We start from the raw sequence: 16,766 nt of genomic DNA on the forward strand, positions 1-16,766 counted from the left end.
CTGGAAATGGGACCAAGTGCGAATAGAGTGGTTGTCAGGGTTAAATGAGTTCATACACGTAAAATGGGCATGTAGTCAATGCTCAGTAAATAGTAGCTATTAGCACCATTCATTTTTTCCCATTCTTTTGCTTATGCACCTACAGAAAGCCCACAAATGTGTAAAGAGGCAGGAGAAAAAAGCATCTCCCACCATCCAACACTCAGGGACCCTCTCTGGCATCTCAGGTCAGTGCTGCTGCCAGGGAGAATACACTGCTCCCTCTCCCCTGCTTCCCCCCCCCCGACCCCCCCGGGCCGCAGCTTCTAGAACATTCCCATCAGGTTTCTTCCTGATAAAACGAAAGAGTGCAGTAAAATGTGATGGCACAGACAAAAGGGAGTGGCTGCAAGCCTTGTGTGATGCTGGAGGTGAAAATTAATTCTTTCAGCAGCACGGGCAAATTCTTGAGATGTTCCGTCTCTCCTCCCAGAAAACAATAATGACGACAACAACAACAGCCAAAAAAAAAAAAAAAAAAAAAAGAAGGAGAAGAAGGAGGCTTGGCAGAAGGGCGACTCTGGCTGTGCCCGCACCAGCAGCACGTTGCCAGGCCTCATCCCTCCTGGGCACCTCCGGGCTTATAAGCGGCTTAAGCTGCATGTTGTCTCAACAATTATTCTGGGTGGGTTTGCCTTCCTTGAAAAGGGCGTGGGTTTCACCACCGTCAGGCGCCAGAGTGTCCCACTGGCTGCCCAGACAGCGCTGATCTTGGGCAGCAGGCTTGGGGCGGGGGGGGGGGGGTCCGGTTGCTTCCAGCACCTTCTCCAGGCCTGTCTCATGAAGGCCAACCTGGGCGGCACTGTATAATCTCGCTGTATGGCGGTGGGGTGATGAGGAGGGGATCCAGAGCCAGGCTCTGTCGATTAACCGTGTGACTGTGGGCAAGTCACTCAACTGCTCTGTGCCTCAGTTTCCCCCTCTGTACAATGGGGGGGTAGTCATTCGTGAGGCTCCTGTGGGGATTAAGCAAGTCCACATGTGTGAAGAGCTTAAAGCAGTGCCTGGCATGTATAATATGCTAGCTGTCACGAGCCAACGTTCCTTGAAACCCCGCCAGGCGCCATTCTAGGTGGTGATCTGGGTTCCTCGTGACAAGAAATCGAGGCAAGGGTTGCAGAGGCTTAATTGGTGCCATGCTGGATCACCCTAGGGGGAGGCGTGACTTCGGGTGGCCCTCGCTTCCAGGCTTTACTGACTGACTCCCACGTGACGGACATCTGTCGAGCATCCCCTTTACCCTACTACCAAAACTCCATGTGTTAAAGACTCTTCTTACAGATGGGGAAACTGAGGCTTTGTGGGGGTGAGAGGGCTACCCAAGAACACACAATTCATGGCCCAGGTGCGCTTTGAACCCAGCTTTGAACTCCAAGTCCTGTCCATCCCACTCTGGCTATAGCTCCCTCCTCCACAGCGCAAAGGAAGAACATGGCAGCGTAGACCGGAACGCTGAACTGTCAAAGGGATTTCTGCCAGCCTGTTCCACGGTGGAAACCTTCCAATGAGTAGAAAGAGGCATAGAGAATGGAGGTCCAGGGGCGTCATCAAATGAGCCCAGAGCAAGGCAAGAAGCAACACCACACACTCCTGCCCCTGGGCCTTTGCATGTGCCGGTTGCTCCTCCAAGAGCACGGTTCCCCTTTCCTAGTGGCCAGTTCTTACTTACCTCCTGAGCTTAGTTTGGTAGCACTTCTCCTTCGTGGGCCGTCTCGTTTTGACTTTGCACAGAGGTTGACCTTATGTTCAATAACTGCACAAATGTGACATGTTCAGCCCAATGCATTTCTTCACGTGCACACCCCAATGGACTCACCCCCGCAACATCGTTGCCCACACACCCAAAGGCTCCCAGAAGGAAATCAGACTCTGACTTTTCTCGCCATGGATTCCCCGCCAGCCTCGGGTACGTGGAATCATCCAGCGCGTTTTGGGCTTCTCGTGCTCAGTCTCATCTACGTGGGATCCATCCGTGTAGCTCTGTGTAGCAGTATGCTCCTCTGTCCCCCTGCTGTGTATGTGGTACGGGGCATAAGCACAGGCTGCATCATTGATCCTTTCTACTGCCGATGGACATTCGGGTGCTTTGCAGCCGGGGGCCCTGCAGGGTAAAGCTGTAGGAATGCTCTCATGTATGTGTTTTGGTGAACGTGAGCACCTCTGGGGGATAAGGCGGTGGACGGACAGCTGTGCCGCAGGGCATGTGTGTGTTTAGAATTCCTCCATACTGCCGAACAGCCTTCCAAGCTGGCTACGCAATTCACACCCCCATCGGTGGTGCGTGAGAGTTCTGACTGCTCCACATGCTGGTACATATTTACTACAGTCGGTCCTTTTCATTTTAAACTTTCTGGTGAATGTGAACGGTAGTGCCGCCCCGGGAAGCCTCTCTGCACCCCCCAAGCCAGATTAGGGGGCTCCTGTTCTTCCCCCGTGTGGGTTCATTTGTCCGTGGCCTTTCCTCCAGTTCACTGTCACTCTCATCCCATGGAGGGAGGGCTCCTTGACGGAGGGGAGGACACCATCTGTGGGACCCATTGCTCCCTTGAGAAGGAGAAGCCAGACCCCATCACCGCAGTCCCCGGACACTCACTGTCTTCCAGGGCAGCCAGAAGCCCAGGCCCAAGGACACAGGACCCCCCTCTTTCAGGGGCCCTAATTAATTTCGACCCCGGTGCTCCAGGAGACGCTCCTTACCGGGTATGTGAGACCAGACCTCAATGAGCCTCAGTTTCTCCACCTATAAAATGGGAGGGATACCTCTGCCCCTTGGGCTGCGGTGAGAATGAATTGAAATGCTACCTATTGAGTCCCGGGAAGTGTCCCTGGCAGGGGGTGGCTCTCTGAAGTCACTCTAAAGCCTGCAGCCTCTCAAAGGAGATGAGTCTCCTGGCTCTTCTCATCATCCGAAAGCTCCATGAAGTGCCCAGAGATGGGCAAAGAGATGGGTCCCTGATGTCAAGGATCGGCAGCTACCGAGAGCCTTCTCCCTGCTGCCCGTGAGGCATCTCAGTCATTCTTCGTGCTCCCCTGCTCAGCTCAGTCCCAGCCCCCGAGTCCGCGTGCAAGGCCTGGTACGAGGGCTTCACGTGCATCGGCATAGCCTACCCCAGCCTCATCAGTTCGGGGGGAAGGACCGCCATTCCCCTCTTACAGATGGGGAACCGAGACTTGGCGAGGAGCAGCTAGATTCGTTCCCCCTTTCCAGCGCCCAGAGAGCACAGGTCTGAAACCTTAGGTGGGGTCCTGCTCGGAAATTGCCCTGCCCACACCCACGTCAGGGAGCGGGGCCCTGCAGCCCTGTGGGGGAACCAGGATGAGTGGATTGTTGCGGGGAGACCCCTGGCAGTTCCAGAAACCACAAGGCAGGGCAGGGGAGTCCCTACCCCCCGGGATCCCTCCTGGGTTCTCCTCCACCAGCTGCTATGCCCCCATAAGCGGGGGGGGGGGGGGGTCAATCTGCACTTGCCTCACCTCCGACTTCGGGTCTGCAATCAGCTACCTCGCGTGTCAGGGAAAGCCCTCACAGTCAGGTGGGGCAGGCCCTCGGTGGCCTCATGGAGCTATTTCTGCTGAAACAGATGTCCCAGCGACGGGGACACCTCCTGGGAAGCGACAGCAAGAATGGGGTGAGTCAAAGGCCTTCCCGGAGGACGGCCCCTTCCAGAGCCACAAAAGAAGGAATGTGTCTGAGCTCATCCCGGGCCCGATGACAGGACCAGCTCCTTATTGTCCTCAGCACAACTTCGAAATGACTCTCTGCAAAAGTCACCGTGTCAGCCTCGGTGATTTCCCGGATGGCTGTTTCGAAACCATAGGGCCTTAGCCCGCCAGAGGCTTCTTTCGTCTGCACCTGCCTCACACCTTCCAGCCCAACTCAAGAGCAACAGGGGACTGACTAAGGGAGCCACGGCGCACCCGTAAGGAGAAATATGCAGACAATCCAGAGGCCAATACACGCGATATTTATCGGCATAGGAAGGGGTCCAACCATTTAGCCTGAAGTGAAGAGGCACGCGATAAAACACTATAAACTCCACTTTGAAAGTCTTTATCTTCTGTCTGTGGGGCTGCCTGTGTGTATACGCAGAGAAAAAGTCTGTAAGGTCATCCCAAAGGTCAGCTGATGGTTCTTACTTCTTTTAAAAAAATACCATTGTGTACTTTCTGAATAATAGAACAGTCGTCGAAAGCTCTGTGCCAGGGACAACGGTAACGCTTCATCAGTATTCTCTCATCTAATCCTCGCCTCAAGACGACAAGGTCGATAAAATTCTTTCCCCATTTTGCAATGAGCACGTATTACTCTTATAAGGAGAAAAATGGAAAACCATTTTCACTTTGAAAAAGGAATCGGTTGCATCCAGCGACATAAAAGGCCCCAGGCCAAGTGGGAGATCTAAAGATGCATGGGTGTGGCCCTTGACTTCAAGAAGGTTCCAGCCGCAGGTACTTAAATAACTAGCATCCTAGTTCGCATCTGGTAGGTGGGACAGGAGAGGCACGGGGCAAAGTGTCAAGACAGTATGGAACCAAAGACATAGCTCTGGGGGCAATGGAACAATTTATTGAGCACCTGCTATGTGCCTTCTGCTCTGAGCCATTCCAGGCTCACAGCGGCCCTCGAGATGGGCTTAACTCCCTTCATTGCCCTCCCAGGAAATCCAGGCTCAGCGAGGCTCCAGAATCTTCCCAGAGCCGTGAAACTAGCAGCAGTGGAGACCGGATCTGGACCCCTGTCCCCAAAGCCAGCCCCTTCTCTCCCACTCCTATACCCCCACCAGCCAGCCCCAAGGGCGCGTTCAGGACAAAGCAGCTTTTGAATCCAGACTGGCTTGATAAGTAATATTTCCACAGCAGCAGAGGCAACAGAAGGCAATTCTCTCTGCAGGCCTCTGTTTTCTCACCTTTAAATTGGGGGCAATAATACCTACTTCACAAGGTTGGCGTGAGGAAAGGGAAGTCTGGTGTATTACGAGGCAGAGGCCGTCGAGATAATTACGTGTGTAAAGCGTCTTGACAACACGTCTGGTGTCGGGGGCTCTAGACTCAGGCTGCCCGGGCTTTGTCCCTTCCCTGACACTTACTGTGCCACATGGGACAAGTTACTCAACCCTTCTGTGCCTGACTTCCTTCATCTATAAACTGAGGGTGATGATAAGAGTCCCACCTTCATGCTTATGTCGGGATAATTAAATAAGAGAATGCACGTGATAGGGATTCAAAGCCATGCCTGGCACATAGTAGGCACTTTAGATACCTAGCTATTATTATTGTTGTTGCTGTTTTGTACTCCAAAGACTTCTGAAGTCACCAGACTCTGAGCCTTGCTGTTGGGGCTCTTAAAGGACCCCTTTAAATGAAAGCACCCCAGGGAATGTTAGCAACCACCACTTTCCATCCCAACCTCTTGGAGAAGGGCAGGAGATGGTGTCATGGGGAACGATGGGAAATGAAGGCCGGGGGCCAGAGGGGTCTTGGAGGACAGACCCTCTCTGAGGAGAGCCTCACTTGGGAGGAAAGACCACCGTTTAGCACCTCACCCAGCTCAACGCCAGCAGCTTGACCTTGGGCAGAAAATAGAAATGATGATAGCTGACCTTGCCGAGCAGTTGTTACGGGTCAGGCATGTCGCTTTGCTTTACTCGTGCGGGGAAACATTTAGTCCTCATACCGATGCCATGAGCACGTGCTCACCTCCCCATTTTACAGATGAGGACACTGAGAGCCAGCAAGCTCAAACAACTTGTAAATGTCACACAGCGAATTTAGGGCCTGGCCAAATTTGGGCTCTACAAAGTCCACATTCTCTCTTGAACCCCACACTCTGTCCCTTAGACTTTTCCACCTGATGCAGTGGTTGGACACACACCTCCCTTTACCCCTGGATCCCCAAAATCAGACAGGTCCCCACCTTCCCTGCAGCGGAGACAAACCTCTGTCATTGGGCTGGAATCCATCCATGGGACCTTCCGACCTCCCACCAGTGATGCCCACAGCAAGTCAAAAGTGATGAGTGACAAGGTCCAGGGTGCTCTGGAAAGTCAAAGGTATTCAGAGGTAGGAGTGAGTACACTGGGCTAGGAGGGGCAGCAGGTGCAGGATGGGATGCTGTTCTGTAAACAAAAGTCTTGGAGAATTTGAAAGTAAGAACAAGAACCGTGGTGATGCTGAGAATGTTGGGAGGCTTCCTGGAGGAGGTGGCCTGGAACTGGGTCTTGAGGGAGGCAAACATGGGATGCTTCATGGGGATCCCACCTTTCTAGCAACCCCTCTGCTTAGGCCAGATGCAGAGAAGAGTTATTTATGGAATGTCCACCCAATACCTAGCTCATTCATTCCTAACAGTGACCCTGCTGTCATTGTTCCCATGCTATAGATAGATAGATAGGGAGGCTGAGTCTCAAGAGACTGAGTCACTTGTCCAGGGTGGCAGTGTGAAGGCTGAAACCCAGGCCTAGCTGACCCCCTAACCTGTGCCACTCCCCAATACAAAACCGCTCCCGAAGGGTTAGAGCAGGTCCCACTCCCCATCCCACCTCGAGGTCTGGGCTCCATCAGCTTTCTGCTTTGCTTGCTATGTTGCCTTGGGAAACGTACTCAAATTCTCTGATCCTCGCTTTCCTTATCTGAAAATACAGAACATAAGAGTCCTTACTTGGAAGGATTTCTGTGAAGATTAAATGGAATACTGTATCTTATATCTTCAATATAGTCCCTGGCATGTTATAAATACCCAACAGTTGATAGCTACTTTATTATTATTATTATTATTATTATTATTATTTATGATGACGGCAACTGTTTCTATTACTATTAAGACAAAGAGCAGCTCTAAAGCAGGGATCACCCCTTCAAATGCTTGCCGAGGCTGAGCCCGTAATACAAATCTATGAACTGGGCCATGCAGATCAACAGGGGGTGGGGGGGCCTGTGGCCAAGTGGAGTGTGCATGCCCCTGCTTAAAGAGGGTCTGTGGTCTAATAAAAAAAATAAATATTTGGTCTTTGTCTCTGGTTCCTGGTTCCTGGTCCAGAGCTCCTAAAACCCTTGGAACTTACTGTCCCTTGTACACTAGTGAGATGAGTCATGGGGGTCGGGGGGCAAGATAGCGTCACAGGTGGGGGGGGCGGGCTGGTGGCCAGAAAGCCCCAGGCATGATTTAGAGGGTTGGGACTCTCAGCCTCCCCTCCCCAAGCTCCTGGGAAGGAAAAGGGGCTGGAGATGGACAGCAATCACCGATGGCCAGTGATTTTACTCAATCATATACCTGGATGACGAAACCTCCATAAAGTCCCTAAGCAACACGTTTCAGAGAGTTTCCGAGTTGGCAAGCACGTGAGAGGTCCCCCACGCAGCTCTCGCATTCGGCTCTTCCTCAGTTCAGTCCTTCGGAACAGCCCACTGCACACAGGGAAGTGTCTTCCTAGTTGCATGAACTGTTCTAGTGACTTATCACACCTAAACAAGGGGTCATGGGAACCCTCGATTTATAGCCAGTTGGTCGGAAGTACAGGTGCCCCCCAGGACTAGCGACTGGTGTTGAAGCGGGGGGCAATCCCGCAGGACTGAACCCGGCACTCCAAGCCCTTTCGCGTCAGAACTGAACTGAATCATTGGATGCTTAGCTGCCCTCAGAGAATTGCAGCATTTGCGTGGAAAACCCCCACGCCGCTCAGGGGCAGACACGGTGTCAGAACAAAGCCACCACATCATGAAAAATTTAAAAAGAGACGGGAAGAGGCACAAGGGGCTTCTGGGGGCCCTCCGTGCCGTGCGATCTCTCTTGGCCCGGCTGGTGGTCACCCAGCTGCTCGCCATGTGACGGATCGCTGAGCTGGTGGGTTGCATATTGTGCGTGTTTCTGTCTATGTGTCAGTACCTCATAATAAGTAATAAAACCCAAAAGTTGTTTTTTAACTTTTTTTTTTAAGATTTCATTTATTTATTTGACACAGAGAGAGCACAAGCAGGGGGAGCGGCAGGCAGAGGGAGAGGGAGAAGAAGTCTCCCTGCTAAACAGGGAGCCCGATGTGGGGCTTGACCCCAGGACCCTGGGATCGTGACCTGAGCCGAAGGCAGATGCGTAATCGACTGAGCCACCCAGACGCCCCTGGTTTTTGACTTGTAACTATCCCAGTCAAATAAAACACAGTGAAGGGCCAGATCTGGGCCTTAGGCAGCAAGGTGGCAGCCCCTGAGTGAGGTATGTTCTCCCGGATGGAAAGCATCCGGCCACCAGGAGACCGGGCACATCAGGGAAGAGCTGGCAGGACTTGGGAACCTCAAGCGCTTGTCTGGTCCAGCCCCTTTCTCCCACACACAAAGTATTATTATCCCCATTTTTCAGATGAGGCCACGGAGGCCCAGAAACATCAAACAAGAGGCCACATGTCAGAAGCCACCATCTTACCTGGGGCCTTAAAATTCCCTGACCACTGTCTGGTTTCCTGAGCCTCCAGAAGCTCTGCCTGGAAGGGGCCACTGGGGTCCCAGGGCTGTCCCACTTGGCTTTTTCACCAGGCCTAAGCTGTTCCTCTGAACTTGCCTTAGCCTTGTTGTAATTTTAATTCTTCTTTTAGAGATGCTTTTAAAAGATGCTCTGAGGCCTTCGGGCACTAACGTCTCCTCAACAGAATTCACCCACCATCACTATGATTCGTATTTTATTAACAATAGTAATTCCCCTGCTCTGGACATCATCTTGTCTTCGGATGATTCAGGACAGTTAGCAGGCGTTGACTCGTGCCCGATGGGCTGCTCAGAGGCAGTATTTTTCTCCCCAGAAGGTCGGTGACCTTGATAAGCTCTCAGGACCATGCTGCCCAGCAGTGCCCAGCACCACCGCCAGGCAAGGCGCCGGGCACTCAGGAGACCACATCCGTGCTGGGCCCTACGAGACACAGATAAGTAACATCGGCTTCTGTCATGAAGTGTCCTCCTGTTCATTCCTCTTCCACTTTTGTCCTGAACTTGTTCCGGAGAAAGTCTCAATCTTGTCCTCTTTTGTCCTTGACACGTCTCTCTAGCTCTAACAGAGAACAGGCCCCCCAGGGCTGGATCTGGTGAGAATTTAATGATGCCCGTTCGCTTTTTTATGCTATTCTTACAGTCACCTCCTATTTATGTTAAGAAGCGTTGGTGTGATAGAAAGTGTCCTTTTCCAATACATTTCAGCAAGGGAAGGGGGAAGCTAAAGAAAATATTAAAGAAATCGTAGTCTGGGTCGAGGTTGGCAAACGGGGGCCCGCGGCTGCGTGTTTTTGTGCAGATCACAAACTAAGGATGACGTTTACGTTTTTAAGTGGCTGGGAGGAAATCAAAAGAAGAATACATGATAAATACCTGGGGTTCAGATTTCAGCGTCCAGACACACAGTGTGTTGGCACACACCGATGCTCATTCGTTCTCGCTTTGTTTCGCTGCTCTCACGCTACGATGGCAGAGCTGAGTAAATGCAACAGAGACCAAAGGGCTCACGACGCCCCAAACGTCTGTTGTTAGCCCCTCTACAGAACAACGTTGCCAGCCCCTGGTGAAGGTGATTGGCCGACAGGGCGAAGATCCTCGTGATGGTACCGGACTGAGAGAACCCCTCATCTGAACTCCGGGAGGGTATGGTCATTTCTTTCCACCCATTTTACAGATGAGAAGGGAACAGGCTCAGAGAGGTGTCGTGACTTGCCTGAGGTCTCCCCGGTGGGAAGCAGCAAGTTGGGAGTTGACCCCAAGGCAGACGGCAAAGGGCTTTAGGTAGGCAGGGCCGAACAGAACACAGGCTTGCTGACCGTTCTTTCCATACCTTCTGCCCCACTATCCTCTCCACGGCCCCAGAACACACCTGGTACTTCTGCACCTTTGTCCGTATGCCTCCTTCTCCTATTCTGGACCCCCGGCAAGATGGCACCTCCTCCAGGAAGTCTTCCCCATGACCCATCCCTCCCAGACCCAGGGCAGGCTCCCTCCTCCATCCTCCCCACACTTGCACCTACAAGGCCGTGGATTATTCGTCATCGTTTCCTGACCATATGGCTCACCTCCCCGGGCTCAGGTAAGGCCCCTGGAGGGTGGGGACAGTGACTTATACAAAGAGCAAATGATTTAGCAGGACAGGGCAGGCCCTCCGTGCCTAGAGCCTGGTCTGTAGCCTCACCTCACCTCTCCCCTGCTTATGCTTTATGCTCCAGCAATACAGAACAGCTTGGAACTCCCCAAACCCATCACGCTAGCTCAGGCCTATCTACCTATGCATAGGCTGTTCCTTCTGACGGGACACACTCCCCATCCATTCTGCATCCAACTCCTATTCATCCTTCAAAGCCCCAATCAGGCATCAGTACGAAAACCAGTGTGTTTCCAACTCCCACCCCCGACAGAGTAGGTTCCCCTAGGCTGCCTCCATGCCCCCACTTCTGGTGAGGCTATAGAGGGGGAGGCTTCACCTGTAGACAGCCTGGGTTCAAATCTGTCTCTTCTCAGTTCTCGCTCTACCGTTGGACAAGGGACTGAGCCTTGCCGTGCCTGGGCTGTTTGCCTGTAAAATGGGGGCAGCAACAATGTGGGTCACTGTGAGGACTGGATGGCAGAGTGCCTATGAAGCTCCTACATACAGTAAGTGCTCAATAAACGCTGCTATGATTGTACTGTCATTGTAATTGGCAGTTTCTTTGTCCCCTGCCCTCCAAGTATCGGGACTTCTGTGGGAGTGGGAACTGGCTCTCAGTGCTTAATGCACAGTAGGTCTGGGCTAAGCACGCAGTAAAAGTGGGCTCTCCCCCGTCCCTCCTCTCCTCCACCCCAACCCCTGCTCTCAGCCGAACAAAGTGAACTGGCCTGAGGATGGGGGTGGGGAAGGGTCAGGACTCCTCCTACCCAAGTACAGCTTTGCTTTCTCACAGGGATCACTGACCTGAAACCCGGGGCCCCAGGCTCCAAGGCCACACCAAAGGCTGCCCTCACAGTGGCCCTTCCAGGACAGTACCCCATAAACACAGTTTACGGGCCGGGAAACAGATTTAGAGTCTAGCCCTGTTTGTGAGTCAGTGGGACCTCAAAGGAGGCCACACTAGCGTCCTTGTTCCCCAGACAGTCTGCAGGTCGTCTCCCAAGAGTGGGTTTCCCCGAAACCATAAGTCTGTAGAAAAATAACCCAACCAGGGGCGCCTGGGTAGCGCAGTCGTTAGGCGGCTGCCTTTGGCTCAGGGCGTGATCCCGGCGTTCCGGGATCGAGTCCCACATCAGGCTCCTCCGCTGGGAGCCTGCTTCTTCCTCTCCCACTCCCCCTGCTTGTGTTCCCTCTCTCGCTGGCTGTCTCTCTGTCACATAAATAAATAAAATCTTTAAAAAAAAAAAAAAATAACCCAACCAAAGACATGCCTGGATGGTGTCCTTACAGCTGGGCTCGGGGCCAACGCAGCAGCATGCAGAGCAAAGCGAAACCTCCCCGGTAAAGCCAGACTCCCCATAAGTCTAAACAGAAAAAAGGTGCGTCCCTACTGAACAGGGCTCCGGTGCAGTGACCAAGAAGGCAAGCCCTGGTTCCAAGTTCAGACATCACAGCTAATCGCTGTGTGCCCTTAGGTAAGTCACTTTACCTCTCTGAGCCTCAGTTTCCAACTCAATCAGGTGAGGCACAGAGCCGCTGTGAGGATAACACTTGGGAGGTACTTTGCACATAAGTCAGTCTTCAATTCATCTAGTTCTGTCATCATCTGGAGAATCCTTGGGTCCTTCTCTTTCCCTCCCTGGGCCTCAGGTCCTTCCAGGACAAGGCCTCCCTCCTCAGAGCAGAGCAGAGCCGGGGCGGATGGACAGCGCCCTGGGAGCAGGATGGAGACGGGCCAGCTGGGGTCACGAAAGTCAGCTCCATTAGGACCGTGGTCACAGCTAGTGCTTGGGAGCGCGGCCTTAGACCCGATGTAAGGATTCACTCCCTGAACCTGTAGCTTTCTGGAAAGGTCATCCCAGGAGATGCCGGTAGGGGAGTGGGGATGGAAGCCACCTAAGCTCTGGGCAGCTGGAGCCCAGCACCAACAGGGAAATTCTGGGAGCCAGTGTAGACCCTGAGCTGAGCTCGGTAAGCCCTTCATACGCCAATTCGTGGCTGTCATTAAGTGTATTGGGAAGAGGGGTCCATTCCCCAGCACCTCGTGCCTGCTGCGGATGCGGCATGAGAAAGCCCTAGGCAAAGAACTGAGGGGCCCGGCAGCCTGCAGAGGGGCCAGCATGCTCTGCCATGGCGAGGGTGATGGCCTCCAGGGGCAGCCACTGCCCCAGCTGCGAGCGCCTACTCCCTTCCAGGCACTCGGTACGCTGTGCACGATTTCTCACTCAGTCCCCCCGCAGCCTTGCAAAGTGAACATCATTATCTCCCTCCCCTTTTCTCTCTCTCTCTTTTTAAATTTTTTCTGACTTTCCATAGATCACAGTGAGGGTCCCTCCCCTTTTAAATAGCTGTATCGAGGTATAATTTACGTGCCACAAAAGTCGCCCATTTGCAGTGTACAACTCCATGTATTTTATTACATTTAGAGAGTGGGACACTGTCGCCACAACCTAGTGTTGGAACGTTGCCCATTTACAGTCGCTCCCCATCCCCCAACCAGCACCTCCCCCCCAGCCCTAGGCAGTCACAAATCCATGTTCCGTCTCCATTGATTTCTCTCCTTGGACAGTTCATAGAAATGGAATCATACCTGTGCGACCATTTGGTCTGGTTTCTTTCACCTAACATGATGCCCTTGAGGTTCACCTGTGTTATAGATTATTCCGTATTTCTCTTTTTTCTTGTCAAATAGTACTCTGCTGAATGGATATACCAATTTGCTTTTCCATTCACCAGAGAACTGACATTTACATCTTTTGCATTTTTTGGCTATTATGAATAATGTTGCTGTGAACATTCACGTACAAGTTTTTGGGTAGATATATGCTTTCATTTTTCTTTTTTTTTAAGACTCTATTTGAGAGAGAGAGAGAGAGAGAGAGAGAGAGCCTGAGCGGGGGAGGGGGAGGGGCAGGGGGAGAGAGAGACTCCCCGCTGAGCAAGAAGCCAGATGCGGGGCTCCATTCTGGGACCCCGAGATCACCACCTGAGCCAAAGGCAGACACTTAACCGACTGAGCCACCCAGGTGCCCTGCTTTCATTTTTCTTGAGTAGACACCTAGGAGCGGGATTGTGGGGTCCTGTGCTAACTTCATGTTTACCATTTTGAGAAAATGTTTTTCCAAAGAGACTGTAGCCCATGGGACACCCTCACAGCGACGCACGAAGGTTCCAAGGCTGGACTCTTGCCCAGCAAACGTGCAGTGGTATTCCATCGTGGGTTTGATTTTCATTTCCCGAATGACTACGGATTGGTTGTGCAGCTTTCCTGTGCTTCCTGGCCATGTGTATGGTCTTCTTTGGACGTAGATCTATCCAAATCATTTGCCCGTTTATATGAATCGAAGTATAGCTGACATGCAGGATGATATTCGTTTCAGACGTACAACATAGTGATTCAACATTTATATGCATTACAAAATGCTCCCCACGGTAAGTGCAGTTACCATCTGTCACCCTGCAAAGATACTATAGTATTATTGACTCTATTCCCTCAGCTGTACTTTTTGTCCCCGTGAGATATTTATTTTAGAACTGGAAGTTTGTGCCTCTTAACCCCCTTTGCCCATTTCACCCATCCCCCCACCCTTACCCCTCTGGCAACCACCAGTTTGTTGTCTGTATTTATGAGACGGTTTCTGGCTTCTTCTGTTTGTCCATCTGTTTTGTTTTTTTAGATTCCACGTATAAGTGAAATCGCACGGTGTTTGTCCGTCTCTGTCTGACTTCTTCCACTCCGCATATGCCCTCTAGGGTCATCCATGCTGTGGCCAACTCCTTTGCCTACTTTTAAGGTGTCTTCTACGTCATCCTCCTTATACAAATGAGAACTGTGGCTCAGACAACAGAGCTGTCCCCCACAGTGCCACAGCTTGGGGGTGACAGGCAGCCTGACCCCTAAGCTCCGCCCCGGCACTACTCCAGGCTGTGTCCAGATGCCCATTTGACCTCATTCCCCAAACACATGTTTGGAGCTGTTGGGAGTTGAGCATTTGGTTCTTGACAAATGAGAGGCTGGGGGGAGCCCCACATCTTTCCTACCTTTAGAAAGCTAAGATTCCCAGAGAGAAAGGTGCTTTGCCGCAGCCCATGCCCCTCCCCAGCCCAAGGACCAGGTGACAGGCAGAACCACCCTGACAGCTGCTCAGAGTTTGAAGATGTGCGTCATGGACCCTGAGGCCCCACCCCGCCGGCTCCCCGCTTGCTCCCTCAGCCTCCCCTTCCACTTCCCTCTCAGCCCTACACTTGGGAGCCTGGCCTGCTTTCTCCTGACCTCAGGCTTTGGCTCTGCTTCCTGGCTAATGTTCTTGTCTCTTCCCTGCAGTCCAGTGATCCCACTAATGGCCCTCTGGGTAACACCCCTGCTGGCCTGACCCAGCTCTCCTCTAGAAGCCATCAGTCAGTCCTCTCGGTGGACACTGTCTTAGCACCTGCTCGGTGCAGGATGCCAGGGACACAGAAAGGACAGAAGGCGGTCTATGCCCTCAATGAGGTAGACAAGGAAAAAACCATAAATGATTGCCAATGGAGTTTAGTGGGAGCTGTAACAGATGAGAAAATTCCATCCAGGGCACTGTGGGGTGAGGAACAAGAGGCAAAAGTGAAGCAGATTCCCTAGGCAGACTCATCATTGGAGGGGAGCTCATTGTGGGAGGGAAGTGGTGAGGCAGGGAAGGGCGTTCCAGGCAGTGGGAACAGTAAGAGCCAGGACAGAGAAGTGTGAACTCTGTTTGGCAAATTTCAAGTAACTCTGAGTTGCTGGGGTGTAAAAGGCAGGACTGGGATTGAGTGGAGCTGGGTTACAGCTGACCTTGAATGCCACACAAAGGAGTGTGGAGCAGGGGAGCGAATGTGGGTTTTAAGCAAGGGAGGGACATGGTCAAATCTGTGCTTTAGAAAAACACAACCATGCTGATCAGTCTCCTATTAAACTCAGCCCACCAGCATCCCGTGTGTTTTGGGCTGCTGACGATCTATTCCAATCGAATTCCCACTCTCACAGATGACCATGTTACACCTTCTCTCTCTCACAGGTTGGACACCTCCTCCCCATCCTCACTCTCAGCCGATGACCTTCCTTCCTATTTACTGCGGGAGCAAAGCAACCGGAAGAGATGGCCCACACCTGTCCATCACCTCATTCTAACCTATCTGACTCTGGGCTCTGCCATTCCCTGGTTGCTAGAAGTGAACTCTCCAGCCATACCTGAGCCCCATATCTCCCTTCGTGCCCTGGACCTTCTGCTCTCCCCCACACAAGAACATTGCCCCATGAACTGACCCCTGTCTGCTAGGTCATTCTCATCACCATATAAATGTCCACCTTCCCCCAACATCATCATCATCATCATCATTGTCATCATCATCATGATTATCACTTTGACCCTACAATCCTCTCCAGCTACTGGCCCATTTCTCTGATCATTTCCAAAGGAAAATTTCATAAAAGAGTGGTGACTTTTTCTCCAGCCACATTCAATGTAAAGAATTGAATCAATTAAAAGGAAAATCAAACTGGGGTGCCTGGGCAGCTCAGTTGGGTCTACTCTTCATTTTGGCTCAGGTCATGATCTCATGGGTCTGGGGATTGAGCCCTGTGTCAGGCTCCATGCTTAGCGGGGAGTCTGCTTGAAGATTCTCTCTCTCTGCCCCTCCCCCAACTCACATGCACATTCTCTCTCTCTCTCAAATAAATAAATCTTAAAAAATTTTCTGCAAAAAGAAAATCAAGCTGAGCAAGGAACAAGAGATTATAAAATTGACCATGGAGAAAGGAAAAAGAACCAAATAGAACTTCTAAGAAAGAAAAATATATTAAGTGAAATTGTAAACATCAATGTCTGGACTAAATAGTGGATTATGCAGGGCTGAAATATCATCCAGGGAAATGGAAGCTATATCTGGGGAAACTACCTAGAACACAGCACAGAGGGACAATGTGATAAACTATGAAATAAAGACTAAAGACATGAGGGCTAGAGGGAGGGTGTGACACACATGTCATTGGTAGACTGAAAATAGCTCCCCCCGCACAGATTTCCATGCCCTGATGCCTGGAACCTGTGAATGTAACCACATATGGCAAAAAAAGGTCTTTGCAGATGTAATTAAGTTAAGGGTCCTAGGATGTGCAGATTAGCCTGGATTGTCCAGGATCTGTAAATGGCATCAGAGTGTCCTTCCAAGAAGGAGACAGGGGAGCTCTGAAAACACACAGAAGAGAAGTCAGTATGAAGACAAAGCAGAGAGAGGTTTGAAGGTGCTGCCCTTGAAGCCTGGACTACAATGGCTGTCAGCCCACGGGAACTGGCGGCCACCAGGAGCTGGAAGAGACAAGGAGCAGATTCCCTTTCTTGAGCCTCCAGAGGAAACATGGCCCTGCTAACACCTTGATTTCAGCCCAAACATACTGTTTAAGGGGTTTTGGCCCCTAGAACTGTGAAATAATGAATTTTTGTTGTTTTTAGACTAAATTTGTGGCCGCAAGAAATGAATACAAGGGGAGAAAAGCAATAATCAAAAAGAGAATGGCTAAGAATTTTTCAAAATTGATGAAAGATGTGGCTCATCATGAATTCGAAAAGCACAATAAATCTGAAGCAAGATAAAAGTTCAAGTCCGC

Source organism: Ursus arctos, unplaced genomic scaffold (assembly GCF_023065955.2).
Source record: "Ursus arctos isolate Adak ecotype North America unplaced genomic scaffold, UrsArc2.0 scaffold_32, whole genome shotgun sequence".
In the NCBI taxonomy this organism is placed as follows: Eukaryota; Metazoa; Chordata; class Mammalia; order Carnivora; family Ursidae; genus Ursus; species Ursus arctos.